General features: G+C 55.0%; 1 long non-coding RNA gene across 2 annotated transcripts in view; it reads left to right on the top strand.

Moving 5' to 3' along the window:
• Positions 1–3,279: 3,279 nt before the first annotated feature.
• LOC106497390 (uncharacterized) overlaps positions 3,280–13,503 on the top strand; it is a 40,587-nt gene continuing 30,363 nt past the window's right edge. For both annotated transcript variants that reach the window (XR_010885730.1, XR_010885731.1), the window contains exon 1: positions 3,280–3,367. This is a non-coding gene — a long non-coding RNA (uncharacterized lncRNA). The remainder of the gene's footprint in view (positions 3,368–13,503) is intronic.

Below are 13,503 nucleotides of genomic sequence, written 5' to 3' on the forward strand. Positions count from 1 at the left end.
TTTGGCTGTTTTTTTCTTTTTATTCCACCTTCCTGCTGGCCGAGGCGCCGACGGACGGGTCGGGCTGGAGCTGGGGGCTGATTTCTCTCGCGGTTTCTTGCTCGCAGGGGAAGGGCCGGGCTCCCCTTGCCCGAGGCCCTGGCTGCGCAGGTGAGGCGCGGAGCGGCTGCCTCCCGGCGCGGCGGAGCTGCGCAGCCCAGGCAGCCCTCGCCGATCCATCCCCACGCTGCTCGCTGCTGCTTTGCACTGTGCCAAGGAGCCATTTTGTGCGTCCTGCTTAAATTGCACCAAAAAAGAAGAAATCAAAATAATAATAAGAAGAAGAAGACAATCCAAGGTGCAATTTTCTCCTAGGTGCTGGACCTCTGCCTGCACAGAGCAGGACGAGGCAGGAGCGTGCGGCCGCTTCCGAGCAGAGCAAGGTATTTCCTGAAGGGAGAAGGAAAAAAAAATATCCCTGCAAAGCAAACCTCTTCCTTTACCAGGCAGAAAGGGGAGATCACCCGCCCCACACCCGAGCATGGTGTGCTCGGTCCGGCACCTCACCCCGAGCACCCGAGCCCGGGAGGCACGGCGGCTCGGCAGCTCCGCACCGCGGGCAGGAGACCTTGCAAACCGGCGGCCGTCCAAAGTTGCAGCGAGGGCTCGGCCGGCCCGGCCCCCCCTCGCCGCTCTCGCACGAATAACCAGGCCGGGGAAGGAGCGGGACTGCAACGCCACCAAACTGCCCCGCCGCCCGGGCGAGGAGCGGGGGGGCCCTCGGCCGGCGCCCCGCGCTGCTCCCCGCCTCGGCTCGCCGGGAGGGACAGCGGGTGCGTAACGGCGGCCTCCCCCGCAGGGAAACTGAGGCAGGGCCGCGGCCCAGCCGAGCCGCCGGGTGTGCGCGGCGCTGCGAGCGCGTTGCCCCGCCGCGGCCGCGCACGCCGGGCTGCCCCGTGGAGTCGGGGCGGCAGGCGGACACCCACCGCCGCCCCGCCGCTGCCCCCGGGAAATACCAGCAGCAATCACCGTAACAGCGACAGTAATAAATTAGGAGAAAATCCAGGACCGGAAAATTAAGGCGATCCGATTTGCGGCTTTTTTTTTTTTCCCCTCTCCCCAGGGCAGATTAAAACAACCCCAGCCAACCCCCCTCCCGAGCGGCTCCGGGGCGCTGGGAAGCAGCCGAGGGGCTGGGGAAGGAGCAAAGATTTCTCCCCACCTGCTGCAGACCCTTCGGGGCGGCCAGGCCACCCCCGGGCCCGTTTCTCGTTAGGGAGGAGAAGGAAGGGAAGCCGCAGGTTACCGGGAGCCAGCAAGAGGCGGCTCGCCTCGCCCGTGCACGGAGAGCGCAGCCGGCTCGCAGAGGGGCTGGCAGGGCTGATCTTTTAGCTTTTAGCCTGATTGAGCTGCTGGATTTTTTTTCTTTCTTTTTTTTTTTTTTTTTTTTTTTGAAGGGAATGGCGGGGAGAGAGGAGGCGAGGAGTGGAGGAAATAAATAACCCGAGCGGAGCTTGCCGAGAGCCGGAGCCGCCGGGACCGGCAGGCTCTGCTCAGCCGAGGCTTCTCCCGCAATAATCGCTTCATTTCGCAGATCCCCTGTTTTGCAGAAGGTCACATTTTACCTACGCCTCAGATTTAAGGGAAAGCGATGGTTAAAAATGGCGAGAGATTACAATTTTTTTTTTTTTTTGAGGGATAGGTCAGATAACCACCCTAGATAATCATATTTACCTTCTGGCTTTTTATTATGATTGCTGATGTTGTTGTTATTATTTGTATGTGCTTGATTCGTCACTATATGCATATTGCACTAAGAGCCCATGCGGGAAATAGCAAAACCTGGAGGGGAAATAATTAAAATCGGGGCGGGGGAGAGGCAGCAGGCAGGGACCCGGGCCGCGTCGCAGGTGCCTTCCCAGCCCCCGGCTGCTTCTCGGGGCGACTGAGCCGGAGAAAGGGGCGCTTCGGGCTGCCCCGCCGCAGGGCGAGGTGCCGAGGCCGGACGGGGCTGCCGGCGGACGAGGCTGTGGGAGGGATGCGCTGGACGGGGACCGGGGAAGAGGAAAGGCAGACGGTAAGGGGACGGAAAAAGGAAAGGAAAATCGACGGAAAGGGAAAAAGAGAGGGAAAAAAGAAAAGGGCAGGGCCGAGGACAGGGAAAGGGATGTCAGGTGCATGTCGGTCCCTCTGTGCCAGGCCGCGTAGGGTCTCGCTGCCTCTTCCCTCGCCGCCGACCTAGCGGAGGTGCCGAGAGGGCTCTGCGGCCAGGGCCGGGGCCCCTCCAGCATAGGCCGGGAGGCGAGGCACGGCGGGCGTAGGGAGGCCGGGCCCGGGGGGTGCGGGGGGGCCCCGTCCAGCTCTGCCCTATCCCGTCCAGTCCCGCCCCATCCCTCCCTGATCCGTCCCGTCCAGTTCAGTCCCGTCCTGCTCCAGTCCGCCCCGTCCCGTCCCGTCTCATTTCGTCCCGTTCCGTCCCATCCCGTCCCGTCTCTCGTCCCGATCCGCCCCGTCCCGGTCCGCCCCGTCCCGTCCCATCCCGGGGCGCGGCGCGACCCGCTCCAGTGCCGGCCGGGCCGGGCCGCGAAAGCGCGGGAAAGGGGGCGCTGATTTGAATGCGGGGCCGCGGATTGGCTGTGCGCGGCGTGACGTCACTTCCCAAAGGGGGCGATTACCATGCGAGGGGAGTAGAAGTTGGGCAGCGGTGCGGGAGCGCGAGTGCGGCTCGCCCGGGCCGGTACCGCGCCGGGCTCGGCTCGGCTCGGCTCGGCCCGGCCCAGCCTGCCTTGGCTTAGCTTGGCTTGGCTTGGCTTGGCTCGGCTTGACTCGGCTCGGCTTGACTCGGCTCGGCTTGACTCGGCTCGGCTTGACTCGGCTCGGCTCGGCTCGGCCCGGCTTGGCTTGGCTCGGCACAGTTCGGCTCGGTTCGGCTCGGCTGTGCGCAGCCCGGCCCGTGCCGTCGCGGGCAGCCCCGGCCGGCGGGGAGCTCCGGGCAAGCCCGGCTCCAGCGCTGTGCCGCGCCGCCCGCAATGCGCTCATAGGTCTCGCTCCTGCTTTTTCTTTCCTTCTCGTATTTATCTTTTTTCTCTGTGTCCTTTTTTTTTTTTTTTTTTCCTTTCTGTCTCTTTTGGCTTCCTCGCTGGCAGATCCCAGCCGCTCTGCCCAGCCGTGCCCACCTCGAGCGAACGGCAGCCCCGCCGGAGGGATGTTTCTGTCTTTGGTTATCTAGCTGTATGAGTGTTATGGAGCCATCATAAAGCTAGATAACCGAAAGTAGAAATGACTTCCAGACCTGCTCGCCCGGGGGAAGCGGCTGCACCGGGACCGGCGGCGCTGGAGCCAGCAGCAGAGGCGACCCGACCCGCCGCCCGCCACCTCGGGGCTCCAGGTAACCGCGCCGCGCCCTCCCCGTCGGGCCGGGCCGGGCTCCGGGCACCGGGCAGCACCTCGGGGCTTCGCGGCACCAGGCGGGAGGGCCGGGGAAGGCGAGGCAGGCCCTGCGCAAATGCTTTCAGTGCCAAATAAATTCGGGTTTTAACGCTCTGTTAAGCATACCTCGAAATTCGCTCCTAAGCTCCGGGGGTGTAAATAGCTCCGCGGCAGGCAGGCTGGGCGGCGGGGGGGCGAGCGCCCCAGCTGCTTCCCCTGACAAAGCCCCTCCGCCCCGCTCTGGGGGTCAAGCCTTGGAAAACACCCGCTTTGGGGCTTTTTTTCTCTTCTTCTCCTCTCTCCCTCCCTGTCTCTCTTTTTCCTTCGTCTTTGGGTTTGATTCTGGCCTCCCTTTGGGAGGTCAAGTTCTTGACAATTTAGTCACTTTTCATGTGCCGTGGCAGTTGCTTTTGTCTCTAGCCGGGGGTCCCCAGGGAAGGGGTGCCCAGGGAAGGGGTCTTGCTGGGTGCACCCCTCCGGCGTGCAGCCCGCCAGCCCTGGGGCTTCCTACGGAGCCAAGCGGTTAGCAGGCACAAAGCCTTCCTCACCTCTGCTGCAAGCCTGAGAAGTTGAAACATAATATGTATTACAATGTCTGGCAAAAAATAAAAAAAAGGAAAGAAAGAAAGAAAAGAAAAAAAAAGCAATTGGCAAATCTGCATTCCGTTCCCATGGCGACACAAAGCACCGCGCTCTCCACCGAGCTCCCCGGCACGTTTTCGCAGCCGGTGTGGGGTGAGCGCCCCTGGCCGGGGCTGCGGGCCCCGGGCCCCAGCACCCTGGGGCACGGCGTGGGGCACCACTGGCAGCAGCCCCGGGGCGGCAGGGTGCGATGCCACTCGTCCGCACCCCGCGCTGGGCGGCAGTCGTGGCTTGTGTCCTGCAGGAATGGTCCCTGCGTTGCCGGCAGCCCCCGTGGGCTGCGACAGCTCCGGGGAGACTGCAAAGAAAAACCTTCCCACAGCCTGCCGGTGAGCGGGGTTGCGAGGGGGCTTTTTGCGGGCTCTCTGCCCCCTGCGTCTCTCTGTGCACCGCTTTGGAGACGGGTGAGACGCTGCCAAGCTCCCAGAGAGGTGGGGTGCGGGGTACCCTGCCTCATCTTCTGCTTTGTAGCCGGGTGGTGGGCGCAGGTCTCGCCGAGGGAGAGGGTAGCACGGCAGGACTGAGCCGCTGGCCCCGTCGGCACGCTGGAAAAGCGAGAGGTGGGAGCCCTGCACACCTCCGAGGCAGGTTTTCCGACATCCCTTGCACGGGGTAATGGCGTCAGACGCCACGTAGGCCCGCAAAGCTAAATATGCCTGTGCACCCTTCCAGGGCCAGCAAACCACCGCCATAACAACAGTAAGGAAAAAGGATCTCAGCCTGAATTTGGTTATACGTGAGAAAGAAAAGTTCTGAGGAGCTGTTGTTATTATATATTCTAATGAGAAGTCATTGGAGAAATTAAAAAGGGCAGAGAAAGACGAAGACGCCAGCACTAATTCCACGGGAAGCCTCCCAGGGAAAAGGCTATGTGAGTTTGAACGCTGAAAAGCATGAAGGCCTGGAATTAGACTATCATTTAGAAAGCGTTACTAATCCGAAGTTACAGCAGTAATTCCATGATTTGCTGGGTCCCACACGCAGCGCCAGAATTAAAGATACGGATTTTCTAGAAATGTAACTCAACTGTGGCACCGATTCTCGGCAAGATCCGAATGAATCATTCATTCCCAACACTGCAAAAGACGTGTCATTAAGAACCAACCTTGTTCTCTCCAGCCCATCTGGAATATGTATTCTTGATGCAATCCCAGAAATTGTGGAAGAGATCGGAGATGGGGAGGAGGGAATGTAGTTATTTCCCTCCTTTATTATGTCGGTTATTTTTAAGAAATAATTTTCCAATTATTTCCACAATATTGTGAGTGGCACTCAATTCTTCTTCTATTTATTTATTTTTTCTTCTGTATGATAGCATCGAGTAAGGTGGAAACGGTTTCAGTGGAGATGCTTTAAAACTAGACTGAACAAAGCAGGAGAGAACTGAGCAAGGTGGCTGATGAATGCATTTATTCCGGAGTAATGATTTGGTGGGGGATGGAGGAAAGAAACATTCAAATTCCTAATGAATATAATTCAGAAGGAATCATTCGACCAGCGTGTTAGAGAAAATCTGTTCTGGTGGGAGTGTTTCTGCACTGGCAGAACCCAGTAGGTATTTCTGTCCCTGGCTTTTGTAATTGCAGTAGGTGACTATATAAAGAGAGGATCTGAGAAAAAAAAAATATATGCACGCATATAATAAATGTATTTGTGTGTGTATATAAATATATATAGGTATAATTTTAGGAAATAAAATACAAGTGTGGAAATCAGTGTCTACATGTGAACTTTTACAGAGGATCCAATGCAAGTTTTTCCATCTTGCTGTAGGATCAGCTGTTCAGAAACCACCCTTGACTCCTAATTTTTTTTCCCCCAACATCACACGTTCAGAGCTGATTTTTCCTGTATTTTTTCAGGCAGGAGGGTTGGCTTGCTTATCCCAAAGAAGCCCCCCCCCACGATGGGCTTGAGACAAGGAGTTTTACTTGCACATCTGCAGAAAGGGACTGAGCTGCTCGTCCCATAGTTTCTGAGAGAGAGAAGCCGTGGCTGAATTCTGCTCGTGCTTAATTCTTTACTTTCGCTCTTGTTGTCTGTGCAAATATACGCAGGCAGATGTCTGGGGGGAGCCGCGGAGGCAGCCCCGTCCCGATTAACGAGGAGGCTGGGAAATGGCAGTGAGTAACGGGGTACAGGAGCACGAGCCACACCAGCTTGTGTGCAGGGGTGGAGGGCAAAGAGGCGGATAAAGCCCCGCTAACCCCCAGTAAACCCCTGCTTGTGACATACCTACTGCATTTAGACAGTCCCTCCCTGCCTGGCATCACCTCTTCGCTTTGTGTCTTTTTTTTTTTAAGTGCTCTGGAGGAATGAGGGTCACGCAGAGCACGGGCTCTGCCTTTGGGCCGCTGATGGGATGTGGCTAGCTGTACCAGAGCCGTGATAACCCGCTGGCTCACATGGCTCTCTCGGAGGCTTAACTCTTTGCCCTGTTTGTGTAGCTATTGGCTTCAGCATGGTCTTTTCTCCGGTGCAGCCCAAAGCCAGGAGAGAAGGTGTCTCGTAAGGCTCTTGGCTCGCGCGGGGCCGGGCGCCACGGGCCGGGCCGGAACGCCAGGGCACGGGGAGCTCAGACGGAGCATTCCCGGGCATCGCGGGGGGCTTCTCGGCGGGGCTCTCTCCTGGTCGAGCGGTAGGACGCAGGGCCAGCAGCACGTGGGCGAGGTTTCTCGAGCTGGGCCTTTATGTCTTTGTTCTTCCAGCAGCACTGGGATGGGCAACTAGAAGCAGACAGAGGCAGAAATGTAAGAAGCTGCATGGGCAGTAAGGGGGTAAGTGGAAAATACAGTATGTGCTTTTACCCTGGGGGCCCGATGCCCCGGGACATTGTGTGCTCAAACTCTTTCCTTTATTTCTCTTCTTGTCCTGAAACCTCCACCCTGTCCAGTGAGTCTGGCTCAAGGCATGTGGTGCGGGGGTTTGTCCCAGCTACAGGGGTACGCCAAAGCCGTCGGGGCTCCGGGGGTAGATGGTGAAGAGGCTGTTCAGCCCCGACTGTTTAAACAAGCTGCCTGTGAATGGGACCGAGGCCATGTGAGCCCTGCCGTTTGGTTATGGATGAAATCCCATCAATGGGCATTTTTGTGAAATCGCCTGGCAATGGCTGGTTTGAAGCGGGAGGCCTGGCTCCGCGACGTCTTTTGTCTCTCTTTGCCTCGACGCAGACATACGGTGCCTGTTTACCTGTTTGTCTTCTCCGGCTTTGTCCGAGCCATCAGAGAAGAAGCAGAGACTACCAGCTTGGAGGCCCCATCCCGCTCGTGGCCGTGGCTGGTGCGAGTGGCTGTGACTTGTCCCCGGTTCGCAAGGTGCGAACGATGGGCCCTCGCCGGGGAGGGCTGAGCGTCGAGTCTCTCGCCTCTGCTGAATGCAGATACATGTTTCTGCGTGTGCCAGCAACGCGCTTTCTCGTGTCCCCTCGGGGCACGCAGCCCCGTGGTTGGAAGGTGCTAATTTGGCATATGTGCAGGTGATAGGATTTTTTTTTTCTTTCTAGCTGTGAGCTTGAAGGTGTTTGTGTCTGGCACATGGCAGTGCGCGTACGGCGTTTGCGGCACGCGCGCCGAGCCGCCCGGGCAGTTTTATCACCCGGGCTCTTGGGTGTTGCTGCACCACGTCCGCCTGGTCGTGCCGACCCTCCTGGACGTCCTCGAGGGCCGGGAGCGTAAGATGGCTGCGCGCTGCCCTGGCTGCCTTTCCCCGGCACATGACTCCCGGCAGCTGCTGTTTCCAGGTTGGTTCGTGGTGTTTGGTGCTTTTTGCCCCTCGCTGCACTTTCGCGAGCCCGGGAACGTGTTTGCCAAGAGCCCAGCGGCAAAAGCATCGCCTCCTGCCACTTACGGGCAGTGCCAGCCCTCCCAAAGCCCTCGCTGAATGTCCCGACTCCCTCTCGCCGTGCTCGGGACAGTGCGTGTGCCTGGGCAAGCCTGAGCCCTCGTGCTGCCCGCAGTGCGGCTCCCCGGCTTTGCAGTGAGTGAGGAGCGGGCTCCAAGTTTCCGCGGCAGGAATCGCGTTTTCAGGTGCCGTCGCCTATATTTATCCAGTGGCTCAGGTTTAGTTAGGAGTGTTTGCCTTGAAAGCCCAGGAGTGGGGGTAAAAAAAGGAAAATGGGGGGGGCAAAAAAGAACACAATCTCAGTCAGTTAGCTGTCTCTTGGAAACTCAGCTTGCTGTTCCTATAGAGGCTTTCTCTTTTCCTTCACCCTGGTCTGGCCTTAAGTACCACTTTAAGTGGGCTTTGCTCATTCACATCCAGGCTCCTTAGAGCAATTGAGCCCGCGGGGGTTTGAAAAGAAGGGACAGTCCTTCAATGGCAGGACCTTGGGCCAGGCTAATTGGTTTTGGTTCAAGGGGATACTGGATTTGTGAAAAGCCCAAAGACGTCTTTCCCACGCCAAATCCCAGCTCTTCAGAGGGGGAAGTGAGGGGTGCCGGGTGGGGAAAGGAGCTGAAAGAAAGATGGTTTAGTCGACGAACCTTCGTAAGGACCTGGACACCCACCTGCCCCAGCATGGATGGCGAGAGGCCGGTGCTGGGCGCACGGGGCTGCACCCGCGGATGGGGGCAGCGGGACCAGGATGGGTCCCTCCTTCTTGGGGTGGTCGGATGGCAGAGCCGGGCCCCAGCGCTCGCTAACTCCCCGGCGTGCCGTCCGCGGGGCCTGGTCTTGTTAAAATAAGCCTTTTTCTTTGCGTGTGAGATTACCGTGGAGATGCTGGGAGTGAAAGAGGACTGAAGGGATGGGACCTCGGGAAACCTGGGAGAGCGCAGTTGGGCCCGGAAACCAAATTGCTTTAGTGTGTTTGTGTGTGTGTCTATGGGGGGAATTTGCTGGGGTCTTTTGTATTTTTTTTTTTAACATTGAATCTCTCTGGCCCTATTCCAGTAATCCCATGACCTTTACTCTCCCAGATCCATAAAAATCACTTAATTATTGGGCTGAAAATCAAGGCTTGGAAACAAAGCCAGCTTATGGGACCATCATTTCTTGATATATTTCCTGAGAGGACATATTTCTGGGCACCTTCAGAGCAGTGAGCACAGCTTGTTGGATATGAGATATCAAGGCATTATTTATTGAGGAAGTCTTCACACTCCCTCATCTGTTATAATTAACTGATGACATTTTTTCTTAGGTTCAAAATATGGTGAAAAAGTATAATTAGCACGAAGCTGAGACACTGCATTAAAATGTCTCCTATAGTTAATGTAAGATAGTCTTGCTATTTATTATAGGAGGAGCTGGCGCTGACCTCTGTGTTGCCTAACACTTTTTATTGTAAAGATTCTTGAACTTTTTTTTCTTTTTGAGAACCTCTGACACTCCCATTGTTTGTCGCGGGCCCTTGAAATTCGGCTGGGGGAAGCTCTTAGGCTAGAGAAATGCCTATTCTTTGTCCCCGAAATCCTTTCAGGTTTAGCTGAATTATGAATTGTTCAGAATCACAATTTCCCTTCGGTTGCCTCCTCAGGGAAAAAAGGAAAAAAAAAAAAAGAAATTGGTGTTTCCCTGGAATAATAACAGACCACGAGCAAGGTAAAGCTGTGGGCTCTTGCCACTGCCCTGCCCTGGGCCGGCTGTCGTCGGTGGGAAGATGGTTACAGCCAACTCCTGCTAACGTGGCTGCGTCTAGCTCACGTTCTTGTAGCACAGCCTGACTCTCCTGCGAACAAACTCCTCCAGGTCCTGGTGCGGGGAGGAAAAAGCGTGTGTCTGTGTGTGCGCATGCCGGCCTGGCCCTCGCCAACCCCAGCGGCCCGCTTTCCCTGCCACCGCGGCCCCCGGGAGAGCAGCCTTCTGCCGCTGCCAGATAACATTAGTCCTGTATTTCATAGTGGCAGAAATCTGTGCTGAGGCTCGGGGCTTGAAATCTCGCTCCCTGTGCAGGACGAAGGCTGTGATGGAAGTGGGGTGTGGGGAGGTGGGGATGCGTTACACTTGCATACAATTGTTTTTCTTTTTGCTTATATAAACAATCTATTATTTATTAGCTATAAATAATACATTTTCTGTATGTTTAAAATGCATGTGATTTCTGCAGATTAAAAATGTCCATGGTTTAAGGCACCGAACTGAACGCTTGCAAGTCAGAGGGTACCAGATTTCAGTTTGACCATGAGACGTTAATTCAGCTCTCGCTGCATGTGCCCTTACGAGGCTGTAATGACACAGTCACAGCCTATTTTTAGCTCGCTCCCTCTTTCCCTGGTGAGGGTGGCTGCACAGCGAGGTGGAAATAAGGTTGCATGGACAGCCATAAATTGGACATTTCCTAACTTTGAAGTGCTTGACCATGCAATCTAAATGAGGCCATTTCAGGGCAGTATTTCTGCATGTGGCATTAACTGCATTGGTAGGGGACAGCAAATACAGGGGTAGAGAAGCTGTAGAGAAGAGAAGACCTAGCGGACTATTGAACGAGCTCGTTTGAATAAAGGGGGAGTCAACAGATCCTACACTCGATCTGAGTTAAATGGCCAAGATGTCTCCAAGTTGAAAGGGGGAAGCCTTTGTTCCCTCAGAAACGGCCTTGATGTTTTCTTTGCCTTTGGTTTTGCCTCATTCATTCCTAGGGAGGTTTGGGCTCCGTATCTTGAGGAATCTTCGGCTCGTTTGTTGCATTTTCCTCCTTGGGAAAGCGAAGGTGCCCCTAGGAACATGCACGCGCACACATGCACTCACACACACACACAAATACCCGTCATCACACCACCCAGATGCATGTTACCAGCTCACACCCACTTGCTGCCGTTGTGTCCTTGCCTTGCATGCTCTTTCTTTCCAGTGTCACTAATGGGAGCAATTCCACATGTTGGAGGGAAAGGGGAGGCCTTTGTGCATTAAACAGCAGATCTAATCTCTCTCTCTTTTTTTTTTTTTTTTTTAACTGCTGGAAGAATTGCCTTTACTTTACTTTGGAGTTGATTAGATGCAACGCAGATTTGTCTCTGCTTGAAATGTCCTTTTTTTTTTCTTTGTTGGGAAGTTTCTTCACTGTGGCTTGCGATATCTGTGAGGCGATATTCAGCTATCTCTTTTTTATAGGAGGGTGGACTCTGGCCGAGCAAATTTGTCTGCAGAAGCAAGCAGTAGGGTTTTTTGTTTTACTTTCCCGGGTCTAATCCACTCATGGCCCCTTGCACATACCTTGTGCTGATAGTAAAGCATTTTCTCAGGCTGGCAGTGTTTTTGCTCTGGATTATGATTATATGACCTGGTGTTTTCTCCTCGTGGATACCTGGAGCCCAGCATCTGCTTGGAGCTGTGGCTGTGTTGGCACAGGCATCCAGTGTGCTAGGTTTGGGTTTCCATTGTGTGGGCATGGGCTGCTGTTTCACAAGCATCTTTTTCATAACTTTTCCTCTCTCTGCCTGCATCTCAGGGCTTGTCTATCTGGATGCAGGCAATAAACGTCTGTTCTCACCCTGACTTCTGTTAATGAGATAGAGACAGGTAAGCATCACACATACCAACTTTCCTGCTCTCAGCAACATCAAGGAAACGGTGACAAGCTATTAATGGGAAGTGATGGCCAGGGTGCTAATTAGTGCTTCCTTTTCAACTTTTACCTACGCGTCTGCTGAGATGCCCATCCCAGCCTCTCCTCTGTCCTCGCATCCCTTTGTTTCCAGTGCGCTTCTCGTTCTCTGCACACATCCCGTGTCGAAGAGGCCTCTCTCTTTATTTTCTTCTATCAATCGCTTTCTGGATCTCTTCGTTCCTTTCTCGTGCCTGCTTCCCTTGGTAATTGCTGCCTGCGCCCACTTTCTCCTGTGGTTGCTCTCAGCGAAGAAAAAGCGTGATATTGTAGAGGAATTCAAAACCTCGGGGATGGGGCAGCTTGGAGGTGGTCAGGAGTTTCTTGTCTTCACTCACCGGGTAGCAATATTCACTTGTGGCACCAGTGCATTGGCTCAAATTACCCCAGGGACCTGAGGTCAGAGATCAGCCCCCTCTTCCCACAGGTAATGATGCAGGGAGGCCTCCCAGCAGCTCACAGGTCTTGGTCAGGGAGCAATTAGTATTTAAAGTGGATCTCCTTGTAATGGTCAGAGATGGAGTAGGGCAGGTGTTCGCTGTGGGAGTCGACAGGTCCTGCCCTGGAGAGCTTATGGTCTAGAGCCTAAATGCTCTCGCTCTGCACCAGGCCCTGTTAACGGCTGGATTTTCGGACCCATCCAAACTTCTGCTCTGGCAGCAACAATGCTGCCCATGCTGCCCGGTCTCAACGTGGTGCCCAGTCTCTCCCTATCTCTTTCTCCTGACCCCTAGTCTCTGCCCCTTCCCCAAGGACCCCTCTCCCTGATCGTCCCCTCTTCGCTTTCTTGCACAGGCTCCAGGTTTCTTGCTGCCACGGTCGGCCCCTGTGTGCTGCCAGGCTCGTGTCCCAAGGAGCCTGCCTAATCTGCGCCTGTCATTCACGGTCACAGGCGCTGCGGACGCCATGGCTTTGCGGGGATGCTCGCGGGGCAGTGGGGAAGAGGCAGCCATGGTTTGTACATGAGCTAATTAATTTTCATGACTGAATGATGCTGCCTGGTCTCTTGTTTCCATTCCTCGCCTCTCCCCTTCGCCCCCCCTTCGCTGACACACACAAGACGACACATCTCGTACGAGCGTCAGCATCCTTCCGCAGCCTTGAGACACGAGCGGTTATTCTGTTGGCTTGTCAAATGCGGGTTTCCCTGCTTCATGGTACACAGGGGCCCCCTGTTTCACATTTGCTGATTCTTATTAGACCCAGTGCGCAAAGGCCCTGTCTCTCCCGGCAAGGCAATGCGCTGCATCCCATCCATAAATCCAAGCCTGGAACAAAGCCGCCTCTACCCTGCCCCATATTTCTACCCAGCCTGCCCGTTTTCCCCTCTCTCTTTCTCTCCCCCTCTCCCATGCAGAAGGTTTCCTAGTGCCAGGGAGATATGATAATTCTTGTGAAGAGAGCATGAAATGCCTCTGCTCTTTGTGTCTGTTTAATTCAATGAGAATCCCAGCCCCAGATGTCATGAATGGTGGGCTTTGTGCTGGCCCTTCCTAAGCCTTAACCGCCAGCCCTGCTTTCTGTCTTTCTTGTTTCCCACCACTGGATACTGATTAACAAACTAAATTATTTTTCCTCCCTAATGATGTTTTCCCACTTTGCCCACCAGGCTGGAAGAAGCCACGGGGAGGAAAGAGTTTGTGCAAAGGATGAGATAGCCAGGGAGAAAATTAAAGAGACAGTGTTGCTCTCTGGGCACTGGCAATGCAGGTCCACTCGGCTTTATTTCCTTATTAGAGAACGTGGTCGTGTCTGGCTGTATTTTACGTGGCTGTGTGTATTTCAGCTGAGGGGATGGGCTTGAAAGCATCTGCACAAGGTATGCTCTGAAGCATGCCAAGGTCCATAACTCACTCGCAATGGCGAGTGCATGTTTGCACAGTTCCAAATTTAAGGTCTCTTTTCCAGCC

The sequence above is a fragment of the Apteryx mantelli genome, chromosome 15 (genome assembly GCF_036417845.1).
Source record: "Apteryx mantelli isolate bAptMan1 chromosome 15, bAptMan1.hap1, whole genome shotgun sequence".
Lineage (NCBI taxonomy): Eukaryota > Metazoa > Chordata > Aves > Apterygiformes > Apterygidae > Apteryx > Apteryx mantelli.